Raw genomic sequence first — 11,605 nt, 5'->3', positions numbered from 1 at the left:
ATCATAGCATAGTGTACTAAGTTTCAAGTTGATCGAACTCCAACTTCATAAAAAAAAATAACCTGAAGGGGGATAGACGGAACGACAGACGAACAGACGATCAACGGACGCACCGACCAGGAAACATAAAGCCCCTCTTCTATTGTAGGTGGGGCTTTAAATAATAAACAGCTGTGCCATAACCTCGAGCGCATGATACGCCTAACGGTTTTCAGTTCAATAATTTCTCAATATATAATTTTTTATCAGAAATTTATGAAAAAGGGGGGTTATCTTAATAGATATAAATCAGTCACCAAAGGTGAATGAAAAATGGTCAAAGCCCCGAGCTTAAGGTTATATTATTGTATGAAAACTGGAGAATGGTCCCTTTTTATGAATAAAATCAAATATCTCGGAAATGTGAAATTCTAAAATTAATTAAAAGCGAAAAGGAGCTTTAATAAACAGATATAAACAATTCACCAAAGTGTCACGAGTTTTTCTCCAATTACTAGAAAATCACCCTTTTTTTAATGAATAAAACCATAACAACTCAGAAATTATAAATTTGAAATAAACAAAAAAATAAACAAAAGGGAGCTCAATTTTGTCAATAGATATTAACAATTCACAAATTTCATGCAAATTAGTTTAAGCGTTTTTGAGTTAATGTCTGACATGTTAAAGACGGAGAGACAAAGATATACCATAAGACGTCCTTAAAACAGGCGTATAAAAGGGGGAAGGGTGTTCTTATCATGCTTCATGAATATTTTATTATAAAAATTGTTTAAATATTAAGGATATTTTGTTATATCATTAAACTAAATCAATAAAAAAAAAGTGAAAATTTACAAAGAATATTCATTTCTTTAAAATGACAACAATTATCAATCTATTCTTCATTTAAAAAAATGAAAATTAATAAAAAAAAAAATTATAACTTTATTTTATATTCCTTTAACTGTATTTGACATGATTGGTAAAAACAGTGACTTGATTGTAAAACTCTTATGAAGAATAGTCATGCATAGATTATAATGTTACATGTAGTAGAAATATCTATTTTTCAAGTAAAGACAGAAAATGCCAAAATGTTGACTTTCTTATCAGTTAATCTATGGGTAACATCTGTGGTCAGTTTATTGGGAAGAGTGATATATAAATTACAAGGACTTCAAACTGTGAAGGTAATCAGTTGTGAAATTTGAGATTCCCTCAAATCTGAGGGCATTTTTCGGGCTGTACTATAGAGTGAAATTAATATTGAATTAATATTGTCTGTCTGCTCAATTTATTAACGCACATTAAAAATGAGATGCAGTGTGAAGGTTATATTTGATGCTGGACGTCATGTCAAGTATAAAAATGGGATGGTACAGATTTAGATAAAATGATTGCACTGGTCTACGTCGAAACAGTGGATTTGCAATGAACTTATTGTATATTTAACTCTGGCATCAACACGAACTAGTGGCTAAAACTGCTTTTAAGGCCAAAGATTACATTGGTTTAGGTCAGAAATAGAATTGCTTAGGTTCATGCCAACGGAACAAGCTTGCATTAGGTTAGGATAACAGAGTGGAATTAAAAAGTGGCGGGATTGCATTGGTCGAGGTTTAAAGAAGGGAATTGAATTGGTTAGGGTCAGAAAAATAAAATTGCATTGTCAAAGGAGTGGGATTGCGTTGGTTGAGGTCAAAAGAATGAATTTGCACAAGTAAAGGCCAATGAATAGAATTTGCATTGTTTATGGTCAAAGGCACCGAATTGCATTACTTGTTGTCATAGGAGTGTGATTGCATTGGTTGAGGTTAAAAGAAAAGGAATTTGCATTAGTTGAGGCCAAAGCAGTAGGATTGCTTTGAGGTCAAACGAATGGAATTGTATAAGTTTAGGCAAAAAGAATGTAATTGCAGTAGTTGAGGCCAAAGAAGAAGAACTGCATTGGTTGAGGTCAAGGGAATGGAATTGCATCACACGTTGCCAAAGGAATGGGACTGCATGGGTTGAGGACAAACAAATACAATTGCATTAGTAGAGGCTAAAGGAGTAGAATTGCTTTAATTGAGGTCAATGAATAGAATTAAATTACATGTTGCCAAAGGAGTGGGATTGTATTGGTTGGGGTCATAGGAATGGGAATGTATAAGTTGAGGCCAAAGGAGTTAAAGGAATGGAATAGAATTAGTAACTTGAGACCAACTGAGTAGGTTTGCTTTGATTGAGGCCAAAGGAAATGATTGGCATCAGTTAGGGACATCGTAGTAGAATTGATTTGATTGAGGCCAAAGAAATTGATTAGAAGTGCATTAGTTTAGGCCAAAGAATTTAAATTGCTTTAGTTGTATTTGTTACGATCTAATAATAATAGGGAAAAAAACATGTTCCGCAGGGCGCAGCTTTATACGACCGCAGAGGTTGAACCCTGAACGGTTGGGGCAAGTATGGATACAACATTCAAGCTGGATTCAGCTCTAAATTTGGATTGTGATTAAATAGTTGACACAGCATAGGTTTCTGACACAGAATGAATGTGGTCTAATGTTTTTTTTTAAAGTTTTTTTGCCTTTGAGCAATTCACTATGCTGTTGAATATTAATCCTCTCAAAAAAATGTTTGAAGAAATTTTCTTTTTATTTATGAAATCTGATATGGAGAAAAATTGAACCCCAAAATTTTTTTTCACATCCCCCTTTCCCTTATTCCAAAATTTCTAATGGAGTCTGCAACATTAATTACTCATTTAAATACGTCATAAAATATTAGAATGTAAAAAAAAAGTGCCTGGTATCACTGAATGGTAAAGATTGTTTTAATTGATCAGTTGGTAGTAAAAGTGAATATGCATTGTATATTGTATAAAATAATGATTTAAGTTGATTCAACTACTATTCTAGACAAAGAAAGATAACTCCAATTGAAAATGTCTTGCTATTGCACAATATTGTGCAATTAGACATTTTTTGCTATTGTGCAATACTGTGCAATTGAAATTACTTGCTATTGCGCAATACTGTGCAATTGAAAATTTCTTGCTATTGCACAAAACTGTGCAATTGGAAGATTTCTTGCTATTGCTGAATACTGAGGGCCAATGCTGTGCTATTGAAGATTTCTTGCTATTGCACAATACTTAATATGATAATTTTGGATCCTGTTTTGGACCAACTTGAAAACTGGGCCCATAATAAAAAATCTAAGTACATATTTAGATTCAGCATATAAAAGAATCCCAAGAATTCAATTTTTGTTAAAATCAAAATTAGATTAATTTTGGACCCTTTGGACCTCAATGTAGACCAATTTAAAAATGGGACCTAAAATTAAGAATCTGCATACACCGTTTGATTTGGCATATCAAAGAACCCCATTTATTTAATTTTTGATGAAATCAAACAAAGTTTAATTTTGGACCCCAATTTGGACCAACTTGAAAACTAGGCCAATAATCAAAAATCTAAGTACTTTTTTAGATTCGGCATATCAAAGAACCCCAAGGTGTCAATATAAAAAAAATCAAACTAAGTTTAATTCTGTACCCTTTGGACCTTAATGTAGACCAATTTGAAAACGGGACCAAACATTAAGAATCTACATACACAGTTAGATGCAGCATATCAAAGAACCTCAATTATTCAATTTTTGATGAAATCAAACAAGAAAGATTAATTTTGGACCCTTTGGGCCTTATTTCTAAACTGTTGGAACCAAAACTCCCAAAATCAATCTTAACCTTCCTTTTATGGTCATAAACCTTGTGTTCAAATTTCATTGATTTCTATTTACTTATACTAAAGTTATTGTGCAAAAACCAAGAAAAATGCTTATTTTGGCCTTTTCTTGGCCCCTAATTCCTAAACTGTTGGAATCAAAAATCAATCCCAACCTTCCTTTTGTTGTCAAAAACCTTGTGTCAAAATTTCATAAATTTCTATTTACTTAAACTAAAGTTATAGTGCGAAAACCAAGAAAATGCTTATTTGGGCCCTTTTTGGCCCTCAATTCATAAACAAACTGTTGGGACCAAAACACTCAAAATCAATCCCAACCTTCCTTTAGTGGTCATAAACCTTGTGTTTAAATTTCATAGATTTCTATACACTTTTACTAAAGTTAGAGTGCGAAAACCAAAAGTCTTCGAACGACGACGACGCCAACGTGATACCAATATACGACCAATTTTTTTTTCAATTTTTGCGGTCGTATAATAAGCCAAGGAGATATGGTATGAACTAACAAGTGTTCAAATAGAGTGGAAGTAGCAGTCAATTGAGTATACTTGTTATATTTTTCCTTCAATAATATCTCAGACGGTCTTCCAAAAATTACAATCTAAAATAATTAAATTCACATATGGTTTACTCTTTTAATCCGTAGTAGCCTACTCGCATTGGTTGACATTTAAGTCTTAAACAACATCGTAAAATTGATCTTTGGACTAACTTATCATAAATCGCTGATTGATATTTTGTGTCCCTTATCTATCAGCACTTTTCCTGCATGTTTATTACATATTTGATAAGTTAACTTTTATTAGGTTCTTTTGATTTTTTGTTGCGTAACTGTTGAAGTTTTTACATATTTGATAAGATAATTTTTATTAGGTTCTTTTGATTTTTTGTTGCATAACTGTTGAAGTTTAAAAGGTTGATGACTCGCAAATATGAGAACGATGCCCTACTTAAACCAAGGGCCTAGCTATAATTTAGTGGTAGTAGTTAACTGCTGTCTATGATGATTGGTTTTCGTTTATGGTTGTAATTTACATCTGACTTATGATTTTCTCTTTTTCAGTAGTGTCATCCGTGACTATTTATTGCTTGCTGTATATATACGGTTTGACGTTTGCTCATTGTTGGAGGCTGTACGATAGCCTTCAATTTTCTAAATCTTTGTCCTTTGGTTCCTATTTGCAAATCAAATCACGTTTGTTTTATGATATACGTACGTAGATAATGTGATGTTGCATCGCTTCGTTGGTAATCTCTTATAGCACCGACCACATAAACAAATATTTTATTTTATTTCTGTTTGTCTTGACTCTTTTAATTTAGATTTTGACAAATTAAATAAAAATCCACCCAGTAGTCTACAGCCAGTTCCTCGTCATTGGCATGATTAAATGATACATTTGTCATTAAATAAGCAATACAAAGTAAATGCTAGTGAATGTACAATAGCTTTAAAGGTTACAATTTACGAAGACGTATACACTCTCATGTCTTTGGTGCACACGATGACCACACATATTTCTAAAAACTTGTTCACACAAAAATCAAACAGTATCAATACCAGTACAATTGTTGAAGGGATGTATAAAACGCATGTATACGTCAATTCCAGTGTGTCATTCGGTTTGTTGTCTCATTTTTGTATTTCCTTTATAAATATCATATTATCTTACATACTTGTATACTATAGTATACGCTAACTTAAAATGTGAATTGAAACGGGAATGTGTCAAATATACGACAATCCGACCGACAAAGAGCAGAAAACAACACATGGCCATGCAAACATGCGGCGGGGTTAAACATGTTTTGTCCGATCTCAACCCTCCTTATGCCCTTATCCAATGTAAGTCTAATGAACAAACACACAAATACGCAAAGTAAAACTCAGTTTAAAAGAAATCAGCCGAGTTCGATGTCAGAATAGGTAACATAAGTCAAGAAACTAAGCATAATGACAATGACGCATACATTAACAGCAGACTACTAGCAGTTACTGACATGACTGCTCCAGACATCAATTAGCCCCCACATAATGGAAAAAATAGGATATGGGATATCCATCCATAACAGAAAATAAGTATATGCACAGCAAAAATGACACGGAAAGCAAAGGAACATCGCCGTTATTGCGGTTCTCCATATCAAAGTCACAAGAAGGGCCTTACAAAAGGAGTCGAAAAAAAATCCCCTCACTGCAAGTAATAGGCTAGCTCTAAGCATGTAAGTACGTGTTTTGATAAATATAATATACTACAATATGTATAATGTTCATGAACTGACGATATAAAAACAATATTTATATTTAATGAAACACGCGCCTGATATTTATAGATGACAATATCAACACCTTGTGGAATTACAGCTTTAACAACATTGATCGTGATTATTGACTCTCACGTACAAAAAACAAATGTAAGCTTAATTTGTAAAATAGCTAAAGTAGCTGACATTAAAACTCTTGCTAGTACAAATTGGCTTTACAATCCGAAATAGTTTATGATGTCAAGTAACAATTTTTCAATACTGCAGTTATCATGTCTATGACTTTAAGGGTTATAGGCAAGTTTTGATACAACAAAATGTTCCTTTGAAAATGTTCGAGCACGAAACATCACTCTCGCCATAACGCTTCCGTTATCGAAAATTTTTCGAGTCAATACATCACTCCCGCCTAACACTTCCGTTATCGACTTCACTATTTTCGTTCTCCTGGCCTTCCTCGCTGACTTCGTCGATACTCCTACAGAAATTGGTTTCCGTATGTTGTCTTATTGGCAGTTTTCTCTTTAATGGTTGAGATGCACGTCTGCGAAATAACTTTATAGCGTAAAGTTTTGTGATGATATAAGCTGGCAAGAGAGAAAACCCATGCAATAGTGGCAAAATTATGACGAACGACAATAGAATTTTCCAACTGTTAGTCTTCAATGATGAAATGTTTTCTGTTTCTAGGCTCATAAATGATTGTCGGTTCCCGAGCATAAACAATATAAAGTCTGAATATCGAGGAGGAACAACGAAAATAAGATATGACATTGAAATTGCTGCATTCAACTGCAACAACCTACGACTATTTAACTTATCTTTGGCTCCAGATATCATTTCTTGGGAAGGAGGCTGAGAATATCGTCGTTTCTGACTCGTGTCGACACTTTGCTTGGTCTTCGGTGCTAGATGAATAACGTCCGCTATGATCCTAATGAAAAGTAAGATCGACAAAATGGTAGTTCCACAAACAAACTCGATAATCTCAATCACTTTGTCATGTCCACTGGAAAGTTCGCAGGAACTAAATCTAATGTCCGGTTCTTGTTCAATCGTTGATTTTTTTTCTGCGAATACTAGATATGGAATTGCAACGATCCCGAATATGATTATAGCACAGACAACGTACAAGCGAAAGGACAATATTTTATGTTTGATTATATTCTGGTATTGACGATTCCATGGAAATAAGAGCAAGCAGTTACACGTAGTATACGAAAAGTGTTTAGTCCAAGTCAAAAACTTGCATACTCCATCACTGACCGTTATCCATCCACATTGTCCGGTCTGTTGAAAGAGGAATCCCAGCGAATACGATATCAAAAATATAAACTGGAAAGCCAAGAAAAGCGCTTGTTGAAGTGACACGGTGACAGCCTTTTCTCTACAAGTAAAGACAGCTAAACAAATCTGAAATATCAGTGAACAAGCAGCTAAACATCCAAAGACAATAATAATATTCCAAGAAATATCATCTGAGCAAACTTGCAGAGCAATGCGAGATTCATTAGTAATGTTACTGGTCATGTTGGAAACTACTAAATAAATGTCTATTCGTTTTACCAACGACTGCGAGATATCCTTTCACACTGACTATAACAAACATGCATATCATCTGCCTCATGATTACTTAAATCTTATATAAATATAAATATCGACAAAGGAATAAAAAAAAACTCAGTCACGAAATAGAAAAAAACGAAATCATAATCATGTGGTATCAACGAATCATAATCTTCTAGAAATTAGTAATATCGTTTTTCATGAGTTATATGAAGATATGATATATCAGGTAGAGAAAAAGCAATTATGAATTGTGGCAGATAATATTAATTTAGTACGTTTAAGTCCTATATAGGAGAGCGTGGGCAAGACAGGTTTGGTACCATTATTATGTTCTTTGATATGCATATACGTGAAGTTAAGAGTTATCAAATATACAATTAAAATGTTTAAGATGCGCACATAACTGAATTGCGGCGGTATTGCGGCGGTATCATATACAGTTTTTTTTTTAATTCTAAGAGCATTTTACGAGAGATATCTTCTGAAATTGTATATCAAAATCGATCAGTAAGTTTATTTTCTATTCACCAACGGCAATTATGTACACTCATATTTTTTTTTTTTTTTTTTTTTTTTTTTTTTTTTTTTACATATTTTGAATACAACATTCTGGCAAAGTACGTATACATTTTATCAAGTTCGTTTACACACCCATATCATCATAAGTCGTATGTTTTAAAATGGTTTACATCAGACGTTTGCTTTGCTGTGTCATAAACTATTATTTGGTCAATGCCAGGTTGGAAAAAATGCAATGAATACCTGTCATTAGAAGTGAGAATAAGTTAAAAGGGATAAAAAAAAATCATCAACGATCCCAAGCTTATAATTTAATACGACAGACACGCGTTTTATCCACTACATGACCCAATGATCAAAAACGTTTGAAAGTAAATCAATAACAATGTGTTGAAGATCATACCAACAGCATTATATATTCGAGAACTTATGAAATGCTTTCCTTTTTCATTTGTACAAAATGTACGTGCTAATGATTGGTGTAAAATTTATATCGTTTCATCCCTGAAATTAATATATCTTTTCATCCCTGAAATTAATAAGTACATGCACAGGACAACTTGCCCGTGGACACTTATTAAAAGGTATATGATATGGTTTTAGAAGTATTTTCATTCTAAAGTCGATATTTCTCAAAAATCAATCGAATATTTTTAAGAATTTGTGATTCGTTAAAACTTGATCACATGTAAATTTGTATTTACTCAGATTGCACGCCAATACTGTTGTGTTAAGCTTTTCGTAGGTCAAAAGCAGCATATTGCACAGGGCATACGGCATGTTACTTAAAATACATTCTAGAAATCCCCAATTTTACAATGTTCATGCAGTAGTTGTTGATTAATAATATAACAATTGTAGCCTTTGGTAGAGGTCAATACGATGTTATATCGACCTCGGACTTCGTCCTCAGTCAATATGCTTCTCTTAGGTCGATATAATCTCGTATCGACCTCATACAAAGGCTATAATTGTATAATATATCTAATATCTGCAACATTATTTGTTTTATTTTTATCAAATTTCTAGGTTGTATATACATCTTGTCATAATGATCAGTTTTGCTATATGCAGTCTTAACCTAGGTATCTGAATTAATAGCATGAAGATGACAAAAAGTTAAAATCCAACATTTCATACATTAACTCCAAAAAATCGCTAACAAATTGTCACAAATTTTTCAGGTTACATAGAACTTATCATGCTGATCGTATTTACTGTAATTGCAATACTTAAAGTAATATTAGCTAAAACTGTGGTGTGGTTTGTTCTTTCGGTTCTATTTAAAGGCACGTTGTCTAACCAACTAGATTGTTTCCCTCTGTAAAATATAAAGAATGCCTTTGGAACAAACAAATATTCTTGAACTTTTAAAATAACCTTCAGATACCATTCTAAAAGCAGAGACACAATAGTTTCAAGACATTCAGATGACAGAGGCAAAGTGGTGCCAAAAACCCTCTTGTAATTGTGCAATACTGTGCAATTGAAGATTTCTTCCTATTGTCCAATACTATGCAATTGATGATTTCTTTCTTTAAATGAAACTGTGAAATTCAAGATTTCTTGTTATTGTGCAATAACAGATTTCTTGCTATTGGGCAAAACTGTGCTATTGCATAATATTGTGTTATTGCACAATACTATAAAATAAATGATATCTTGCTATTGGGCAATAAGTACTGTGATGTTGCACAATACTAAGCTAATCAGTAATAACTAATAATAAACACATCTTGTTTGGTGTGTATCTCCTGCCAGATTTTATATATAAATCTGAAAAAATCAATAGAAACTATTTCTAAACTGTTGGAGCCAAAGCCCTCAAAATCAATCCCCAACTAACTTTTGTGGCATAATTTCATAGAGAACCATAGAATAATAGTTGATTAGAGTCCATTTTCCTACTTTTCAAATACCATGTAGATATATATCTTTGATAAAAATTTCGTAAAAATCTATCAAGAAATGTGGGTAAAAGAGTGCTTACAGCAATTTGTCTTACTAGCAATTGCCTACATAATTTACATTTCCAGGGGACACAACTCCTGGAAAAAATAATTGATCAGTGCTAAAAAAAAACCAAACTTGTCCAAGATATTGGACAACAGGGATTATAACGCAATTCAGTTTTCCATTAACAAGATACTTCACATTCCAAAACACTATATTTTGGAATCTTTGAAACATAGCAAAATATCAAGGATGTTTGCTCTTCTTGTCTTTGAATTTTTTCCAGATATTCTAAATACACTTGTTTTATCCTTGTAGTGACATTATAAATTTTGTCAATTTAGCCTAATTATTTTCCATAACTCGATTACAAACAAACAAAAAAAAAAATCATATTTAGGAAGAAAATGAAAAATTCTAAATTGATCTGTATTTAGTGGTAATAATCATTGTGTAAAGGTTTCATAACATTTGGTAGAGGCAAACTGAAGTTAAGAGAACAAAAATTATCAAAAATGTGTCCCTAGTACACGGATGCCCCATCTGCATGATAATTTTGTATGTTCAGGGAACCATGAAAAACTCTAATTTGGCATTAAAATTAGAAAGACCATTTCTTTGATAACATGTGTACTAAGTTTCAAGTTGATTAGACTTCAACTTCATAAAAAACTACCTCGACTAAGTGGATGAGGGAAAGGAGTCGCAGATCAGAAAACATGATATCCATAAATGGAGCATAAAAATTCAGCATTTTTTTCATTTATAAAGGGAGTCTCAACTCTAAAACAATTATTAAAGTGACTCCACCAAAATGCAAACTCAATCTGTTAAGTAATAAGCATTATTCATAAGTTTCATTATATTTAGTTGATACAAACTAAATTTGGAGAATAGAAACTAAAAAAATCAGCACTTTTTTTCTAATTAGAGGTTAAAATTCAAACTAGATCTGTGTTTTGTGGCAATAAGCATTGTGTAATGTGTATAAGTTTCATAACATTTGGTTGAGGCAAATTAAAGTTCAAGAACAGAAACAAACTTTGGGACATATGTTCTTTTGTAAACGGACAAGGGTGAAACTTATGATCTGCTACGATGAGGGCATAAAAAGGTGCCAATGTTAAATGTTTGATGAATCTGCCAAATTTTCAATGGCTTATATCTTGAAAACAAGCACACAAATCATTCACCTTTTAACTGATTTTTTAATTCCTTTATTTCTATACTATCAATTTATAAGTCTTTTACAAAGCTTGTTATTTTGAAACAGAGAAGGGGACATCTTATTCTCTTATACACATATTTTGATCTTTTCATGACTATGTCTCTGGTTTTTGTTATTGTGTCCTTTGGTTATTGTCTTATTGGACTTATTCCAACACTACTTTTATTCATATAATTTTAAAGACAGTTAATAGTTATCAAAAGTACCAGGATTACAATTTTATACGCCAGACGCGCGTTTCGTCTACATAAGACTCATCAGTGACGCTCATATCGAAATAGTTATAAACCAAACAAATACAAAGTTGAAGAGCATTGAGGATCCAAAATTCCAAAAAGTTGTGCCAAATACGGCT

This window comes from Mytilus trossulus, chromosome 4 (genome assembly GCF_036588685.1).
Source record: "Mytilus trossulus isolate FHL-02 chromosome 4, PNRI_Mtr1.1.1.hap1, whole genome shotgun sequence".
Classification (NCBI taxonomy): Eukaryota; Metazoa; Mollusca; class Bivalvia; order Mytilida; family Mytilidae; genus Mytilus; species Mytilus trossulus.
Note: the sequence above shows the minus strand (reverse complement) of the source record.